This window comes from Oncorhynchus mykiss, chromosome 25, assembly GCF_057628025.1.
Source record: "Oncorhynchus mykiss isolate SJ-2025 chromosome 25, ASM5762802v1, whole genome shotgun sequence".
Taxonomy (NCBI): domain Eukaryota; kingdom Metazoa; phylum Chordata; class Actinopteri; order Salmoniformes; family Salmonidae; genus Oncorhynchus; species Oncorhynchus mykiss.
In genome coordinates, this window is record NC_143046.1 from 83493035 (window position 1) to 83512595 (window position 19561).

Here is a 19561-nt window from a genome sequence, read left to right on the forward strand (position 1 = left end):
AAGAGGTTATGACAAAGTGTTTCCTTGGCAATCAAATATCACTCATCGTCTCCAGCACCTAACAATCCACTCATACTGCCAAGGGCAGGCATCCGAGTAGAGGTCAGAGGTGCCTTTGCCAAGCATGTCATCATTGTGTTTCACTATGAAACGTTGTAACCAACTGTGTTATTACCATGGTTACCAGTTACCACTTTATTCCGTGCTGTCAGTGCTGGCGTAAAAAAAGACATTCAGGTCAATATCAGCGTAAAATTCCATCCCACATCCCACTCCATAAGATCAGCCTCCAGACATGTTTGTTTGTCTGCCGGGGAAATGACAGCCTATTTTAGGGTGCTATGTAGGACGCAGACTGACTGGCCCCAACTAGATTTCCATCAGCACGGCCTAACTGAAGTAGAAAGTTGTGAATGGTATTAACTATATACTACAGGGCATCAAGGTGCTGTGTTCATGACATGCGAATGGTATTAACTATATACTAGAGGGCATCAAGGTGCTGTGTTCATGACATGTGAATGGTATTAACTATATACTACAGGGCATCAAGGTGCTGTGTTCATGACATGTGAATGGTATTAACTATATACTACAGGGCATCATGGTGCTGTGTTCATGACATGTGAATGGTATTAACTATATACTACAGGGCATCATGGTGCTGTGTTCATGACATGTGAATGGTATTAACTATATACTACAGGGCATCAAGGTGCTGTGTTCATGACATGTGAATGGTATTAACTATATACTACAGGGCATCATGGTGCTGTGTTCATGACATGTGAATGGTATTAACTATATACTACAGGGCATCAAGGTGCTGTGTTCATGACATGCGAATGGTATTAACTCTATACTACAGGGCATCAAGGTGCTGTGTTCATGACATGTGAATGGTATTAACTATATACTAGAGGGCATCAAGGTGCTGTGTTCATGACTTGTGAATGGTATTAACTATATACTACAGGGCATCATGGTGCTGTGTTCATGACATGTGAATGGTATTAACTATATACTACAGGGCATCAAGGTGCTGTGTTCATGACATGTGAATGGTACTATATACTACAGGGCATCATGGTGCTGTGTTCATGACATGTGAATGGTATTAACTATATACTACAGGGCATCATGGTGCTGTGTTCATGACATGTGAATGGTACTAACTATATACTAGAGGGCATCAAGGTGCTGTGTTCATGACATGTGAATGGTACTATATACTAGCGGGCATCAAGGTGCTGTGTTCATGACATGTGAATGGTACTATATACCACAGGGCATCATGGTGCTGTGCTCATGACATGTGAATGGTACTATATACTAGCGGGCATCAAGGTGCTGTGTTCATGACATGTGAATGGTACTATATACCACAGGGCATCATGGTGCTGTGCTCATGACATGTGAATGGTACTATATACTAGCGGGCATCAAGGTGCTGTGTTCATGACATGTGAATGGTACTATATACTAGCGGGCATCATGGTGCTGTGCTCATGACATGTGAATGGTACTATATACTAGCGGGCATCAAGGTGCTGTGTTCATGACATGTGAATGGTACTATATACCACAGGGCATCATGGTGCTGTGTTCATGACATGTGAATGGTACTATATACCACAGGGCATCATGGTGCTGTGTTCATGACATGTGAATGGTACTATATACTACAGGGCATCATGGTGCTGTGTTCATGACATGTGAATGGTACTATATACTACAGGGCATCATGGTGCTGTGTTCATGACATGTGAATGGTATAATGTACCTATGATGAAAATTACAGGCCTCTCATCTTTTCAATTGGGAGAACTTGCACAATTGGTGGCTGACTAAATACTTTTTTGCCCCACTGTATGTATGTATGTATGTATGTATGTATGTATGTATGTATGTATGTATGTATGTATGTATAATCACATCTGTTATGTTTTATTTGTATTTATTTAACTAGGCAAGTCAGTTAGGAACAAATTGTTATTTACAATGACAGCCTACCCCGGCCAAACCCTAACGACGCTGGGCCAAATGTGCGCCGCCCTATGGGACTCCCAATCACGGCCGGTTGTAATACAGCCTGGAATCGAACCAGGGTCTGTGATACAGAGCCTTAGACCGCTGTGCCACTCGGGAGCCCCTATGATGATAGCAGCAGTATAATGATGTATGATAAGCAGATGGTGGGAAACTGACACCTTCGTTAAGGTATAGAACTATGAATGATAAGTGGTTTATAAACTAATGTATTAGTGTATAAATAGTTAACACATTGGTTAATATTACCGGGGGGGGGGGGGGGTGTGTCATCATCACCATCAAGTGTCATCATCAGAATCCAACAAATCTTCTAAGTTAATTTGGGTATTCACGGAGGTGATAATTTGGGTATTCACGGAGGTGATAATTTGGGTATTCACGGAGGTGATAATTTGGGTATTCACGGAGGTGATAATTTGGGTATTCACGGAGGTGATAATTTGGGTATTCACGGAGGTGATAATTTGGGTATTCACGGAGGTGATAATTTGGGTATTCACGGAGGTGTCACGATACCTGATCATGGAGGTGTTTTATTAAAATACAGAGCCAGTTAAGCCAAGGAATCAAGAGACTCAACAGTCTGTAGCAGTCTGAACGCCTGGGCTACGTCCCAAATGGCACCCTATATAGTGCCCTACTTTTGACCAGATCCCCTATATAGTGCCCTACTTTTGACCAGATCCCCTATATAGTGCCCTACTTTTGACCAGATCCCCTATATAGTGCCCTACTTTTGACCAGATCCCCTATATAGTGCCCTACTTTTGACCAGATCCCCTATATAGTGCCCTACTTTTGACCAGATCCCCTATATAGTGCCCTACTTTTGACCAAATCCCCTATTGCTGCTGGTCAAAAGCAGTGCACTCTATAGGGGATAGGATGCCATGCAGTGGTGTAAAGTACTTAAGTAGTTTTTTGGTCTTTGACGACTTTATACTTTTACTTCACTACATTTGAAGAAAATAATGTACTTTTTACTCCATACATTTTTTTTCCCTGACACCCAAAAGTACTTGTTACATTTTGAATGCTTAGCAGGACAGGAAAATGGTCTAACTCACACACTTAAAGAGAACATCTCTGGTCATCTTCTGTTTCTGATCTGGCCAACTCATTAAACACAAATGCTTTGTTTGTAAATTACAGTGCCTTGCAAAAGTATTCACCCCCCTGGGCATTTTTCCTATTTTGTTGTATTACAACCTGGAATTAAAATAGATTTTTGGGGGGGTTTATATAATTTGATTTACGCAACATGCCTACCACTTTGAAGATGCAAAATATTTTTTCTTGTGAAACAAACAAGACTTAAGGAAAACAAACTGAAAACTTGAGCGTGCATAACTATTCACCCCCTAAACTATATACTTATATATATATACCACCTTTTGCAGCAATTACAGCTGCAAGTCTCTTGGGATGTCTCTATAAGCTTGGCACATCTAGCCACTGGGATTTTTGCCCATTCTTCAAGGCAAAACTGCTCCAGCTCCTTCAAGTTGGATGGGTTCCACTGGTGTACAGCAATCTTTAAGTCATACCTCCGCTGTTGAGCTTTGCAGCTCCTTCAGGGTTATCTTTGGTCTCTTTGTTGCCTCTCTGATTAATGCCCTCCTTGCCTGCTCCGTGAGTTTTGGTGGGTGACCCTCTCTTGGCAGGTTTGTAGTGGTGCCATATTCTTTTTAATAATGGATTTAATGGTGTTCCGTGGGATGTTCAAAGTTTCTGATATTTTTTTATAACCCAGCCCTGATCTGTACTTCTCCACAACTTCATCCCTGACCTGTTTGGACCTCCTTGGTCTTCATGGTGCCGCTTGCTTGGTGGAGCCCCTTGTTTAGTGGTGTTGCAGACTCTGGGGCCTTTCAGAACAGGTGTGTATATACTGAGGTCATGTGACAGATCATGCAAAGGGGTGAATACATATACACCCCACTTCCATTTTTTAGAATTTTTTGAAAACCTTTGGACTATTTTGTGTATGTCCATTACAAGAAATCCAAATAATCATCTATTTAAATGACAGGTTGTAATACAACAAAATAGGAAAAACGCCAAGGGGGATGAATACTTTTGCAAGGCACTGTATGTCAGTGTTGGAGTGTGCCCCTGGCTATCCATAAAACAACATAAAATAAAAAAAAGATTCGTTAATAAGGAATTTGAAATGATTTATACTTGATTCTTAAGTATATTTAAACCAAATACTTTCCCTCAAGTAGGATTTTACTGGGTCCTTTTTCCACCACTGGGGCCATGTAAGAGTAAATGTTGTAACATAGCCGACAGCCAGACAACATCATCAAGGTGTGTTTGAAGTCATGAAAGGTGACTAACGGTTATTATGATTGACTAAATGAATAGCAATTTTCTGTCATAGTTTGACTCAACTTGTCTACACATTCATGGTGATAATTTAATCGTCGTAGTGAATTAACAAAAACATTTTTTAAACGGTGCTTCTGGACAGGGAAGGTGTTAATCATTTTAAAACAATTTTGTTACCTTTCACTACCTTTAGATAAAAAAATAATAAGAAAATGTCACCATTACGATTCTTGCTGAGCTGGAACAGACCAACAGTTTTAGAGTGTTAATAATAACGTTAAAAAGGTTAGGAATAATATATATATTTTTTAAAAGGTTAGGAATAATATATATATTTTTTTAAAAGGTTAGGAATAATATATATATTTTTAAAAGGTTAGGAATAATATATATATATATTTTTTAAAGGTTAGGAATAATATATATATTTTTTTAAAAGGTTAGGAATAATATATATATTTTTTTAAAGGTTTCAAATCATTTCACATCTGGTTCCCAGATTCATTCGATTTTATGGTTTTCGGCACGTTATTCCCAATGCCTGTATCACAATAATCTAGTTGTGTTTTTCGTTTTAATGAGTGTTTATGTCCGCTTGTTCTCACGTTGTCTTTTGTGTCGTCGTCGCCACCTTCCCATTAACACACACCAAGCCCCTCCACATGCCCCTACACATATTTTGCAGATGTTAGCAGGTGTAGCAAAATGTTGATGTTCTTCCAACAGTTCTTCCTCTCGGACAAGTGGTTTTAACTTGCTATTGCATTTGAGGTTCTATAATGCCTGCTAGTCATTATTAGTGAATGTACATTATGTATGCATGGTTCTGGTTAAATATATCTTCAAAATTGCATTTTTCATAGACAAACCTGTAAGCCAGAGCAGTGATTTTTGCAAAAAAATAATCACGTTGCGGAAGGCTTATATTTAGCCTAGGTATAATTTCACAAGCCCTGAATTACGTATATTATTGCTGACTGTTTGAAATGCACTAAATTTGACCTTTAAATATTGTACAACAAAGTTTATTTCGAGATTTGTTTTAAGCGAGATACTCTACATATAGTGAATCGGCCATAAGTTTGAAAACAATATAGATATGATTTATAGGCCATATCGCCCAGCCCTACATACTACACTCACACACACCCCAAACACACATCCGTAGTACACACACACACACACACACAACCTCAAACCGCCCGAGCTTCCAGGCATGTTTAAACAGTCAGCAGCAGTCTCTCTTCCTCACCTCGCGCTTTCACCTGCTCCTCTCTCGCTCCTCACTCCCTCTCTCCCTCCCCTCCCTCCCTCCCGCCCTCCCTCGAGGCTCATCATGGAGCTCTGTATTCAGCTCTGTGACATGCTAAACTAGCACAAGAAGACCTATGCTCTGAGAAGAGAAATCCCCTCAACCGTTATATCCGCTCAGAACAGAGTATGTGGCCTTAAATAAAAGGGTTGGGAAAAACAAACTGGTATTACTCATATACAATACACCCACAGCCTGGCGTTTTGTTTTAAATGAGGCAAATCCTTCTGTTAAAAACAACTTAGCTGATGAAAGGTATTGTATGACACAACAGGATATGCACAGACATATCAATACAAAATCTGGGATACTCCCCTGGTTCTGAAAATCATGTTTACAGCCACAGTCAATAGAAGCCTGGGATACTCCCCTGGTTCTGAAGATCATGTTTACAACCACAGTCAATAGAAGCCTGGGATACTCCCCTGGTTCTGAAGATCATGTTTACAACCACAGTCAATAGAAGCCTGGGATACTCCCCTGGTTCTGAAGATCATGTTTACAACCACAGTCAATAGAAGCCTGGGATACTCCCCTGGTTCTGAAGATCATGTTTACAGCCACAGTCAATAGAAGCCTGGGATACTCCCCTGGTTCTGAAGATCATGTTTACAGCCACAGTCAATAGAAGCCTGGGATACTCCCCTGGTTCTGAAGATCATGTTTACAACCACAGTCAATAGAAGCCTGGGATACTCCCCTGGTTCTGAAGATCATGTTTACAACCACAGTCAATAGAAGCCTGGGATACTCCCAGGGAGTTGAACATGATGTGAGACACTATGGCTGCGTCTAGCACCGCTGGTAGTCTGGTAGTCTAGCACCGCTGGTAGTCTAGCACCGTTAGTAGTCCAGCACCGCTGGTAGTCCAGCACCGTTGGTAGTCTAGCACCGCTGGTAGTCCAGTAGTCTAGCACCGTTGGTAGTCTAGCACCGCTGGTAGTCCAGCACCGCTGGTAGTCCAGTAGTCTAGCACCGCTGGTAGTCTAGCACCGCTGGTAGTCTAGCACCGCTGGTAGTCCAGTAGTCTAGCACCGTTGGTAGTCTAGCACCGCTGGTAGTCTAGCACCGCTGGTAGTCCAGTAGTCTAGCACCGCTGGTAGTCCAGTAGTCTAGCACCGCTGGTAGTCTAGCACCGCTGGTAGTCCAGTAGTCTAGCACCGCTGGTAGTCTAGCACCGCTGGTAGTCCAGTAGTCTAGCACCGTTGGTAGTCTAGCACCGCTGGTAGTCCAGTAGTCTAGCACCGTTGGTAGTCTAGCACCGCTGGTAGTCTAGCACCGCTGGTAGTCCAGTAGTCTAGCACCGCTGGTAGTCCAGTAGTCTAGCACCGCTGGTAGTCTAGCACCGCTGGTAGTCCAGTAGTCTAGCACCGCTGGTAGTCTAGCACCGCTGGTAGTCCAGTAGTCTAGCACCGTTGGTAGTCTAGCACCGCTGGTAGTCCAGTAGTCTAGCACCGTTGGTAGTCTAGCACCGCTGGTAGTCCAGCACCGCTGGTAGTCCAGTAGTCTAGCACCGCTGGTAGTCTAGTAGTCTAGCACCGCTGGTAGTCTAGCACCGCTGGTAGTCCAGTAGTCTAGCACCGTTGGTAGTCTAGCACCGCTGGTAGTCCAGCACCGCTGGTAGTCCAGTAGTCTAGCACCGCTGGTAGTCTAGCACCGCTGGTAGTCTAGCACCGCTGGTAGTCCAGTAGTCTAGCACCGTTGGTAGTCTAGCACCGCTGGTAGTCTAGCACCGCTGGTAGTCCAGTAGTCTAGCACCGCTGGTAGTCCAGTAGTCTAGCACCGCTGGTAGTCCAGTAGTCTAGCACCGCTGGTAGTCTAGCACCGCTGGTAGTCCAGTAGTCTAGCACCGCTGGTAGTCTAGCACCGCTGGTAGTCCAGTAGTCTAGCACCGTTGGTAGTCTAGCACCGCTGGTAGTCTAGCACCGCTGGTAGTCTAGCACCGCTGGTAGTCTAGCACCACTGGTTGTCCAGCACCGCTAGTAGTCCAGCACCGCTGGTAGTCTAGCACCGTTGGTAGTCTAGCACCGCTGGTAGTCCAGTAGTCTAGCACCGCTGGTAGTCTAGCACCACTGGTAGTCTAGCACCACTGGTAGTCTAGCACCACTGGTTGTCCAGCACCGCTAGTAGTCCAGCACCGCTGGTAGTCTAGCACCGTTGGTAGTCTAGCACCGCTGGTAGTCCAGTAGTCTAGCACCGCTGGTAGTCCAGTAGTCTAGCACCGCTGGTAGTCTAGCACCGCTGGTAGTCTAGCACCACTGGTTGTCCAGCACCGCTAGTAGTCCAGCACCGCTGGTAGTCCAGCACCGTTGGTAGTCTAGCACCGCTGGTAGTCCAGTAGTCTAGCACCGCTGGTAGTCCAGTAGTCTAGCACCGCTGGTAGTCTAGCACCGCTGGTAGTCTAGCACCGCTGGTAGTCTAGCACCGCTGGTAGTCCAGTAGTCTAGCACCGTTGGTAGTCTAGCACCGCTGGTAGTCCAGTAGTCTAGCACCGCTGGTAGTCCAGTAGTCTAGCACCGCTGGTAGTCCAGTAGTCTAGCACCGTTGGTAGTCCAGTAGTCTAGCACCGCTGGTAGTCCAGTAGTCTAGCACCGTTGGTAGTCTAGCACCGCTGGTAGTCCAGTAGTCTAGCACCGCTGGTAGTCCAGTAGTCTAGCACCGTTGGTAGTCTAGCACCGCTGGTAGTCCAGTAGTCTAGCACCGCTGGTAGTCCAGTAGTCTAGCACCGCTGGTAGTCTAGCACCGCTGGTAGTCTAGCACCGCTGGTAGTCCAGTAGTCTAGCACCGCTGGTAGTCTAGCACCGCTGGTAGTCTAGCACCGCTGGTAGTCCAGTAGTCTAGCACCGCTGGTAGTCCAGTAGTCTAGCACCGCTGGTAGTCCAGTAGTCTAGCACCGCTGGTAGTCCAGTAGTCTAGCACCGCTGGTAGTCTAGCACTGCTGGTAGTCCAGTAGTCTAGCACCGCTGGTAGTCCAGTAGTCTAGCACCGCTGGTAGTCTAGCACCGCTGGTAGTCCAGTAGTCTAGCACCGCTGGTAGTCTAGCACCGCTGGTAGTCTAGCACCGCTGGTAGTCCAGTAGTCTAGCACCGCTGGTAGTCCAGTAGTCTAGCACCGCTGGTAGTCCAGTAGTCTAGCACCGCTGGTAGTCCAGTAGTCTAGCACCGCTGGTAGTCTAGCACTGCTGGTAGTCCAGTAGTCTAGCACCGCTGGTAGTCTAGCACCGCTGGTAGTCCAGTAGTCTAGCACCGCTGGTAGTCCAGTAGTCTAGCACCGCTGGTAGTCTAGCACCGCTGGTAGTCCAGTAGTCTAGCACCGCTGGTAGTCTAGCACCGCTGGTAGTCTAGCACCGCTGGTAGTCCAGTAGTCTAGCACCGCTGGTAGTCTAGCACCGCTGGTAGTCTAGCACCGCTGGTAGTCTAGCACCGCTGGTAGTCCAGTAGTCTAGCACCGCTGGTAGGCTAGCACCGCTGGTAGTCTGGTAGTCTAGCACCGCTGGTAGTCCAGTAGTCTAGCACCGCTGGTAGTCTAGCACCGCTGGTAGTCTAGCACCGCTAGTTGTCCAGCACCGCTGGTTGTCCAGCACCGCTAGTTGCTCAAGTTGACCATCCTTTCTCATGGTGCCATCAGTCTTACGTTACTGTGTCATATTGTCCTCAGACACTTACAACTCTAGGAACACAGTTCACAGATAAGATATGACTAAAGGGTAAAGTATACTCATGGACTGTCCCCCAAATAGCGCCACATTACTTATATAGTGTAGGACAAGTAACAGACTTAAAAATGGCCGGTGCATTCGGAAAGTATTCAGACCCCTTGACTTTTTCCATATTTTGTTACGTTACAGCCTTATTCTAAATGGATTAAATTGTAGTTTTTTTCATCAATCTATACACCATAATGACAAAGCAAAAACAGGTTTAGACATTTTTGCAAGTTTACATATGTATTCAGACCCTTTACTCAGTACTTTGTTGAAACATCTTTGGCAGCAATTACAGCCTCGAGTCTTCTTGAGTGTGACGCTACAAGCTTGGCACACCTGTAATTGGGGAGTTTCTCCCATTCTTCTCTACAGATCTTCTCAAGCTCTGTCTAGTTGGATGGGGAGCATCGCTGCACAGTTATTTTCAGGTCTCCCCAGGTTAAAGTCCGGGCACTGGCTTAGCTGCTCAAGGACATTTAGAGACTTCTCACGAAGACACTCCTGCGTTGTCTTGGCTGTGTGCTTAGGATCATTGTCCTGTTGGAAGGTGAAGCTTCGCCTCAGTCTGAGGTCCTGAGTGCTCTAGAGCAGGTTTTCATCAAGGCTCTCTGTACTTTGCTCCGTTCATCTTTCCCTCGATCCTGACTAGTCTCCCAGTCCCTGCCGTGGAAAAACATTCCCACAGCATGATGCTGCCACCACTATGCTTCACCATAGGGATGGTGCCAGGTTTCCTGCAGATGTAATGCTTGGCATTCAGGCCAAAGAGTTCAATCTGGGTTTCATCCAGAGAATCTTGTTTCTCATGGTCAGAGTCCATTTTGGTAAACACCAAGTGTGCTGTCATATGCCTTTTACTGAGGAGTGGCTTCCATCTGGCCACTACAATAAATGGTTGTCTATTTGGAAGGTTCTCCCAACTCCACAGACGAACTCTGGAGCGTGACCCGAGTGACCATCGGGTTCTTGGTCACCTCCCTGACCAATGCACTTCTCCCCCGATTGCTCACAGCGGCCAGCTCTAGGAAGAGTCTTGGTGGTTACAAACTTCTTCCATTTAAGAATGATAGAGGACACTGTGTTCTTGGGGACTTTCTATGCTACAGACATGTTTTGGTACCCTTCCCCAAATCTGTGCCTCGACACAATCCTGTCTCGGGGCTCTATGGACAATTCCTTTGACCTCATGGCTTGTTTTGTTTATTCCCACGTAAATATCCGCTCCGAATTAAGATTCAACGATGTCTGCGGAAAGAAGGGGGTGTCAGCTACGACGTGACACAATGAAAAACATCCATTTTGATGATTTAAGTGGATTTACATCCTGTAACGGAATTGCGAAAAAAGGAATTTCATCATGGGTTCCGGATCTGTACAACAAATAAATGCATAATGATGGATATGAATGTCATTCTCTTCACGGAGAAGTATCCTAAATAGATACACAAATATAAATATGCAAAATCCTCTTTGTATATATGGGTATTATTCTACACACCTGGCTATTATTTTAATGAGCTCTGACCCCAAAGAAGACCAAATTTGGATGGCCCAGACCAAATCTGAACCAATCCTAGAAGTTAAGAATATTTTGAAGATAACGCAGAGACAGAGGACGACAGAGGACGACAGAGGACGACAGAGGACGACAGGTCAATAAAGTACTAAGGATCAAGGGAAATTGTGGATTTTCTGTAACAGGGGATTAATGCAGAGACATGGGAGGAATTTGTCTATATATTGAGTCTGAAACAGGATAGTTGGTATTTGGCCATTGGCCCAGTTTTATTGCAAGAATTCTAATTGGTCCAGGGGTTAGGGCGGGGTTATAAACTACATCCTGTCTCTTTGTTCAGGAGAGAATCACTGAACACATGAACATCTACCTCTCCGCATGATTTGTCCTATTTGAATAAGAATAAATCCATTTCCTTTCCCTAATTTGCTTTGGGGGTCTGTGTTATTGAAGAGTAACATCATCTGCTAACAAAGTCTACCTTTTTACAAGTTTGAACATCAAAGTACAGCACAGTAGAGTTCAGTATAGTAGAGTTCAGTATAGTACAGCACAGTAGAGTTCAGCACAGTAGAGTTCAGTAGAGTTCAGCACAGTAGAGTTCAGCACAGTAGAGTTCAGTATAGTATAGCACAGTAGAGTTCAGTATAGTACAGCACAGTAGAGTTCAGTATAGTACAGCACAGTAGAGTTCAGTATAGTACAGCACAGTAGAGTTCAGTATAGTACAGCACAGTGGAGTTCAGTATAGTACAGCACAGTGGAGTTCAGTATAGTACAGCACAGTAGAGTTCAGTATAGTACAGCACAGTAGAGTTCAGTATAGTACAGCACAGTAGAGTTCAGCACAGTATAGTTCAGTATAGTATAGCACAGTAGAGTTCAGTATAGTATAGCACAGTAGAGTTCAGTATAGTACAGCACAGTAGAGTTCAGTATAGTACAGCACAGTAGAGTTCAGTATAGTACAGCACAGTAGAGTTCAGCACAGTAGAGTTCAGTATAGTACAGCACAGTAGAGTTCAGTATAGCACAGCAAAACACAGTAGAGTGTAGTCCATTATAATATATTCAACTTGAAATCATTGGTCACTTTAATAAATGAAACACTAGTTACTTTAATAATGTTTACATATCTTGCATTACTCATTTCATATGCATATACTGTATTTTATACAATCTATTGTATCTTAGCCTATGCCACTCTGTCATTGCTCATCCATATATTTATATATTATTATTAATTTCCTTTACTTAGATTTGTGTGTATTAGGTATTTGTTGTGGAATTGTTAGATATTACTTGTTAGATATTGCTGCACTAGAAGTACAAGCATTTCGCTACACTCGCAATAACATCTGCTAACCATGTGTATGTGACCAATAACATCTGCTAACCATGTGTATGTGACCAATAACATCTGCTAACCATGTGTATGTGACCAATAACATCTGCTAACCATGTGTATGTGACCAATAACATCTGCTAACCATGTGTATGTGACCAATACATGTCATTTGATTTCAACTCGTGTGCTGTACTGTACAGTACTATACTTTTCTTTACTCTACAGAACTCTACTTTGGTTTGTGACTACTATGACCTCTCATTGTAGCCGATTCAACTGCAGAAATTCTGTTAACAATTTTTCAGAAATTCCATTACTGATTTTTCAGTTATTGCCTTACCGATTTTGTAATGGAATTTCGAGGTTTAAACACTTATTAATTCATAAACAAAATTGATATCAGTAAAAACACTAACTAATTGATAGGCCGACCTTTACTTGTTACTTTGTGAACTTTCATTATCCCTCTCCTCATGAGGGAGAGAAATCAGACAATATCTTCAAGATGTGGGTTTTTGGTAACAGAATTTCAAGGCACAAGGTAATGTTTCTTAAACTTACAGAATGCAGAAAAATGTATCCAAACGAAATGTTAGTGTTGATATTAGTTGGCAAGGGTCTTCACTTCACCATTGTGTTTTCATGTATACCCAATAACTTTTAAGACTTTTTCTGGGAGAATTTTTCTAAGACCCATTTTTCATCTGTTTGACCCAGAAATCAAAGCCATTACTTATTCCTAAATGGTTGAAAAATTGACATTACCACATTTAAAAAAAGGTGTGTGGTGTACTAGAACAGTCTGCAGCGCCCGGCCTCACCCTAGTAGACTCTGAAGTGAAATGTCTACTGTTTGCAGATGATCTGGTGCTTCTGTCCCCCAACCAAGGAGGGCCTACTGCAGCACCTAGATCTTCTGCACAGATTCTGTCAGACCTGGGCCCTGACAGACCTGGGCCCTGACAGACCTGGGCCCTGACAGACCTGGGCCCTGACAGACCTGGGCCCTGACAGACCTGGGCCCTGACAGACCTGGGCCCTGACAGACCTGGGCCCTGGCAGACCTGGGCCCTGGCAGACCTGGGCCCTGGCAGACCTGGGCCCTGACCGTTAATCTCAGGAAGACAGAAATGATGTTCTAAAAAAAAGTCCAGTTGCCAGGACCATAAATACAAATTCCACCTAGACACTTCTGCCCTCGAGTACACAAGAAAGTATACCTACCTCAGTCTGAACATCAGCACCACACGTAACTTCCACGAAGCTGTGAACCATCTGAGAGACAAGGCAAGAAGGGCCTTCTACGACATCAAAACGAACATAAAATTTGACATCCCAATTAGGATCTGGCTTAAAATACTTGAATCAGTTATGTAACCCATTACTCTTTATGGTTGTGAGGTCTGGGGTCCACTCAACAACCAAATTGAGACTCTGCATGCAGAATTATGCAAAAACATTTGTGTACAACATAAAACACCAAATAATGCATGCAGAGCATAATTAGGACGATTCACGCTAATGATCAAAATCCAGAAAATAGCCATTCAATTCTACAACGACCTAAAAATAAGTTCCATAACAAATCCCACACCTACAGAGAGATAAACAGGACAGCAATACAATCAGACCCAACCAAGTCATGAGAAAAACAAAAAGATAATTACTTGACACATTGGAAAGAATTAACAAAACAACAGAGCAAACTAGAATGCTATTTGGCTCTAAACAGAGAGTACACAGTGGCAGAATATCTGACCACTGTGACTGACCCAAACTTAAGGAAAGCTTTGACTCAGTAAGCATAGCCTTGCTATTGAGAAAGGCCGCCGTAGGCAGACATTGCTCTCAAGAGAAGACAGGCTATGTGCACACTGCCCACAAAATGAGCTGCACTTCCTAACCTCCTGCCCAATGTATGACCATATTAGAGACACATATTTCCCTCAGATTACACAGACACACAAGGAATTTCAAAACGAATCCAATCTTGATAAACTCCCCTATCTATTGGGTGGAATACCACAGTGTGCCGTCACAGCAGCAAGATGTGTGACCTGTTGCCACAAGAAAAGGGAAACCAGTGGAGAGACAACACCATAGTAAATACAACCTTTATTTAGCTGTATTTATTTTCCCTTTCATATTTCAGCTATTTGTACATTGTTACAACACTGCCAACAACCTTTAAAATGTCTATACATATTGTTTTTACTTGTGTGTGTAATATTTACTGTTCATGGTTTATTTTCCCTTTTCTTTTTTTGTCTATTTCACTTGCTTTGGTAATGTAAACATATGTTTCCCATGCCAATAAAGACCTTTGAATTGAATGGAAGAGTCTATGTCAGCTTTGCGAGCTCCAGTTCCAGCACCCAGAACTATGTTTTCTGGTTATCACTGCAGAATAGATTGCGACAGTAGCAGTGAAAGAGAGAGAGAGCCCTGAGGTTATGGTCTTTGGTGTGGAGGAGGAGGAGTCAGTGAATCAGTCAGGTTTTACACATAAAACCAAACAGCAAGTATAACTCCAAACTGAAGATCCTCAGGAGGATAGAGTGACCCAGGCTCAATAATTAAAAACAAAGGCAGGATGCTCCCTCACACAGAATGTCACCAAACTAGGTAGGATGACTTGGGCATGGGCAGAAACAAATAGGTTCAATTGAAACAGCACAAACAGCTGTTCAGAGGAAAAAAGGTCTGTGCCGTGTAAAGCTGGAAGGCCCTGGAAAGACCTACTTGCATAAATAATAATAAATATATATTTGTTTAAATATTTTTGTTGATACTTTTACCCCTTTTCTCCCCAATTTCGTGATATTCTTGGAGAGGTGCAGGTCGAGCCATGCATTCTTCGAAACATGACCCTGCCAAGCCGCACTGTTTCTTGACACACTGCCTGCTTAACTCGGAAACCAGCCGCACCAATGTGTCGGAGGAAACACCATACAGCTGGCGACCGTGTCAGCGAGCATTTCGCCCGGCCGCCACAAGGAGTCACTAGAGCGCGATGGGACAAGGACATCCCAGCCGGCCAAACATTCTCCTAACCCGGACGACGCTGGGCCAATTGTGCTCCACCTCATGGGTCTCACGGTCACGACACAGCCCGGGATCGAATCCGGATCTGTAGTGATGCCTCTAGCACTGCGATGCAGCGCCACTCGGGAGGCCTACATAAAACATGTTATTTTGTTTCCTGCTCAGGCAGTGGAGACTTCATTCCTGTCCCGACAGACACAGCACCATTCACTTTACTGTCTCTGTGTCTCTTTACGATCTATGTGTCTCGATCTCTACGGTCTTTAATATGGCTCTGTCTCTCTACTCTGGTTCTACTGTCTCTAGTCTTACCAGAGAACAGCAGTTTGAAGCAGGTGGGGCTGCTCTGTATCCTCAATCAACTAGGCAAATAAGCACAAAAACAGGCAATTGTTTTTCTTCTGTTTTCTTTCAACAGCTGGAGAAGGAAACATAAGAATGTATGTAGTAGCCAGAGGTAGCTGATTGGACTGCCATGTGTTAAGCCGGACTGTACCATTTTTAGCCGTCTTATGTGACGATTTCGCCGTCCTTGACAAAACGTCCACGTTGTGGGCAAATTCGTAGGCCATAGACGATTGTCAGACGTCTTGGCCCGTTCAGCGTGACGGGGTCTACGTCTTGGCCCGTTCAGCGTGACGGGGTCTACGTCTTGGCCCGTTCATCGGCTGGTGTTACAAGCTGATCCCGGTGACTGACCAATAGGAACATGGCCGGCACGGAGTGTGCACACCATAAAACAATGATTGTGAATAATATAATACTGTAGTTTGATTTAAACGTTTTCATGCTGTGCAAGAAGAGTGATTTCCCAAATAATGTTGTTTATATGATACATCTGAAATCAGGCTACCTGATAGGACTTTAAGAAATGCACAAAATGACCAATCAAAATATAATGTTCTACTACAAGTGCTGCTGGTGCTGGCACATTGGCAGATCAAATACAGAGGACGTAGCCTACATTGGCTGACGTAGCCTCTCAAGCTAATCGCAGAATGTGACGACAGAACTGAAGCGAATCATTCAATCTGGTCAGGTTGATATCAAGATTTTAATTTAGTAACATTGCACAGTGTGACGTGATGATCGTAAAAGACTGAATCCGACGTACAGTCTGCAACGGCCTTTAGGGGGCTGCATGCCTATCCATCAAGCTACCAGATCCTGTCAGCCATAAGGCCTAGTGTTACAGCTGATCCCAAACCAGGTAGAGCAACGAAGGCATAAACTACAGCTTCACTAGTAAACTATTAGGCATAATTGTGTGGAGGAAACTACCACTGGGTAATTGGATCAGTCTACAAGGGTAAACTTCTTTTCCAGGTAATTCAATCACACAGGTATTCAGGTCGAAATATGGAAAGGAGTTATACAGTATGTCAAATTGAGTTATATAAGAAAATATGACGATATCATCTGCACAAAGTAATTGTATGTCTTTAGTTCAGAATAAAACGTGCAGAGATTTCCCCTGCCTCTTGTCCATGATAGAAATTAAATGGAAGGAAAGCCACAGGGAGGGAATTGTTGGCATTCCTGAATACTGAAGCAAACAGGAAGAAAGGTCCCCAACAAGCAAACATATAGACCTGCTGCAACCTGGTCTCAGAGCATATCCTATTATTCTGTATGTAAATCCGAGACAATCCATTTAGTATGATATGTTGTTTTGTATGGTATGTCCATCACATGTATCTTATGATATGTTACAAATTACAATTTGTATTATATACTGAACCAGAATATAAAACACAACATGTAAAGTGTTGATCCCATGTTTCATGAGCTGAAATAAAAGATTGCACAAAAAGCTTATTTCTCTCAAATGTTGTGAACTAATTTGTTTACATCCCTGTTAGTGAGCATTTCTCCTTTGCCAAGATAATCTATCCACCTGATGAGTGTGACATATCAAGAAGCTGATTAAACAGCATGGTCATTACACAGGTGCACCTTATGCTGTGGACAATAAAAGGCCACTAAAATGTGCTGTTTTGTCACACAACAAACAATGCCACAGATGTCGCAGGTTTTGAGGGAGCGTGCAATTGACATGTTGACTGCAGGAATGTCCACCAGAGCTGTTGCCAGATAACTGAATGTCCATTTCTCTACCACAAACCGCCTCTGTCATTTTAGATCATTTGGCAGTACGTCCAACTAGCCTCACAACCGCAGACCACATATTTCCACACCAGCCCTGGACCTCCACATCCGGCTTCTAATTTCAGTCTCCCAAATGTATATTTACTATGTTACATCTAGGTTATGAGACCAGGCTGGACACACACACACCTCTCTTCTACCACATTTCCTAGTTTTCCTAGTTCTATGCTAGTTGTATCCTTCTATACCCATTTCTAATATTCTATTCGATTTCTATACAGTCTCCCCTTCAATAGCCTACATGTCTCTTCGTACAGAGTCATTTCATTCCAGAACAGTATTATAGCATGGTTATAATCGAATGCCAGATTCCATTCCAGAGGACAGGAAGCCTAAAATAAGAAGTAAAAAAAAAGTGTGACCCCTTCCAGAATGGAACAGTGATGATGTTCTAGGGAAGACATTTAAGTAATGCTCAACTTAATCACAAATTGAGCATGCTGGCTGCTGTTATTAGGTTTGAAAAACATACCACTTCCAGGTGGCATTTGACACAAGAGACCGCATCCTACAGTAAACTTAGTGCCAGTCTTTTTTTTTTACGGAAAGAACGACTATAGCCAACTGTAACGATAACAAGTACTGCACTAGCTGGTGTATGTAAACGCATTGGAACGAAACAGTGAGGGGAGGGTCATATAAAAACAATACGTCGATGAGCCAGAGGCATTAAATAACGATGAGAGGGTCAAATTAGTGCTCACAAAATGTAGAATAAACATCAGCCATTATAGTGAGAAAGATCGATACATTGTTGCAACAAAATGCATCTCTGTCTCAAGTTCGTAATGTTGCCTAGAACGGACAGCGGCAACATTCTGACAGCATCGCTAGCTAAATTGTAGGCACAGGAATGGATCGGTCCGGGTTGTTTTGAACAACCAACCGTTGACCACACTTTAATCAGTTTTGATATACTGTTTGAAAACATATATTGCAAACATAGAACGAGTGAATACATTTTATAACATTCGTGTAGCCTAATATAGTTTAGAAATGTTGGAATAGCAGGACAGAATAACTTCGTCCATGCGCGCAGAGGAGGTGGATCAGTTAAATTAGTGGCAAGAGAAATGACAAAGAACGAAAGCAGAGATGTAAAATGCAGCTTTTGAAATAAACTTACCTTTCATGAGAAAAACTAATCCCAACTCCTTTAAAACAAAAATTATTATCCGATGAAGTTGTATCCAAACGGTTTAGTATATCCAATTTATTGTCAGCAAATGCAGGCTAAAGTTCGAAATATAGACGGGGGCAGAGCTGCTTCGTCGAGCGTCACATTTATATGCCTTTGGATCAGTAACAAGTAGCCTAGGATTACATGTGCAATTGCTGGAAAGACGGCTTCAAATCACGGATGGCGGGGGTTCGTTTAGATTTGACATCATTTCGTTTTTGTTTTAATAGCAAATGTTCTTCAGTGAAAATATACTTAAATTCATGTTAATTATAACAATCCAAACATTATCGTACAGATGTTCCGTTGCTCTTTTGATATGTAAGAAAAATACTATATAGAACGTACTGATACCCCTCAACGACCAATAGTTGGTATCGCTAACGGCTGCCTGTCATTCCATTCCTCCCGTCCCATTCCCGACTGTAGCAGTGCAGCAGTATTTTGGAAGCCTGGTGGCAGTGAAGAGGGAAATACTACCGGCGCTTAGAATACCCATTCGTAGGAAGCGGGTTTAGCCTAGGGACATTAACGCCCTATAGGTTTAGAGTTTCACACAATAAACGGGTCCGCTTGGTTTTATATGCATAAATCATAGACTTTGGATAGGGAGAAGAAAGTAACAAACTACCTTTTCCAACAAAGAATAACAGAATGTTTTCAGAATGTAGACGTTCTACTACAGTAAGCTTACCCACTTGGGAGAGTAGGAGGCTACAGACTACACAAGTCTGAGCATTGTAGAAGTGGATCAGTTTGAGAGAGAAGGTGTCTGTCTGTATTTTCCCATTGTGGAGAAGTGACATGGTGTGGCCCTACTACTCTTGTTACATAGGGCTCTGGAGGGCCATAAGACTTTCTCCTGCTAGGCCAGAGCTTCTTCCCTTACAGCAAGTCAA

General features: G+C 43.3%; 1 protein-coding gene across 2 annotated transcripts in view; it reads right to left on the minus strand.

Annotated features, from left to right (window-relative positions):
- The window catches only part of LOC110505884 (FERM domain-containing protein 6), a 52506-nt gene extending 33356 nt beyond the window's left edge, over positions 1 to 19150 (minus strand). For both annotated transcript variants that reach the window (XM_036962645.2, XM_090221313.1), the window contains exon 1: positions 18609 to 19150. The gene's annotated coding sequence lies outside the window, so the exon portion shown is untranslated. The remainder of the gene's footprint in view (positions 1 to 18608) is intronic.
- Between the last annotated feature and the right edge of the window lie 411 nt (positions 19151 to 19561).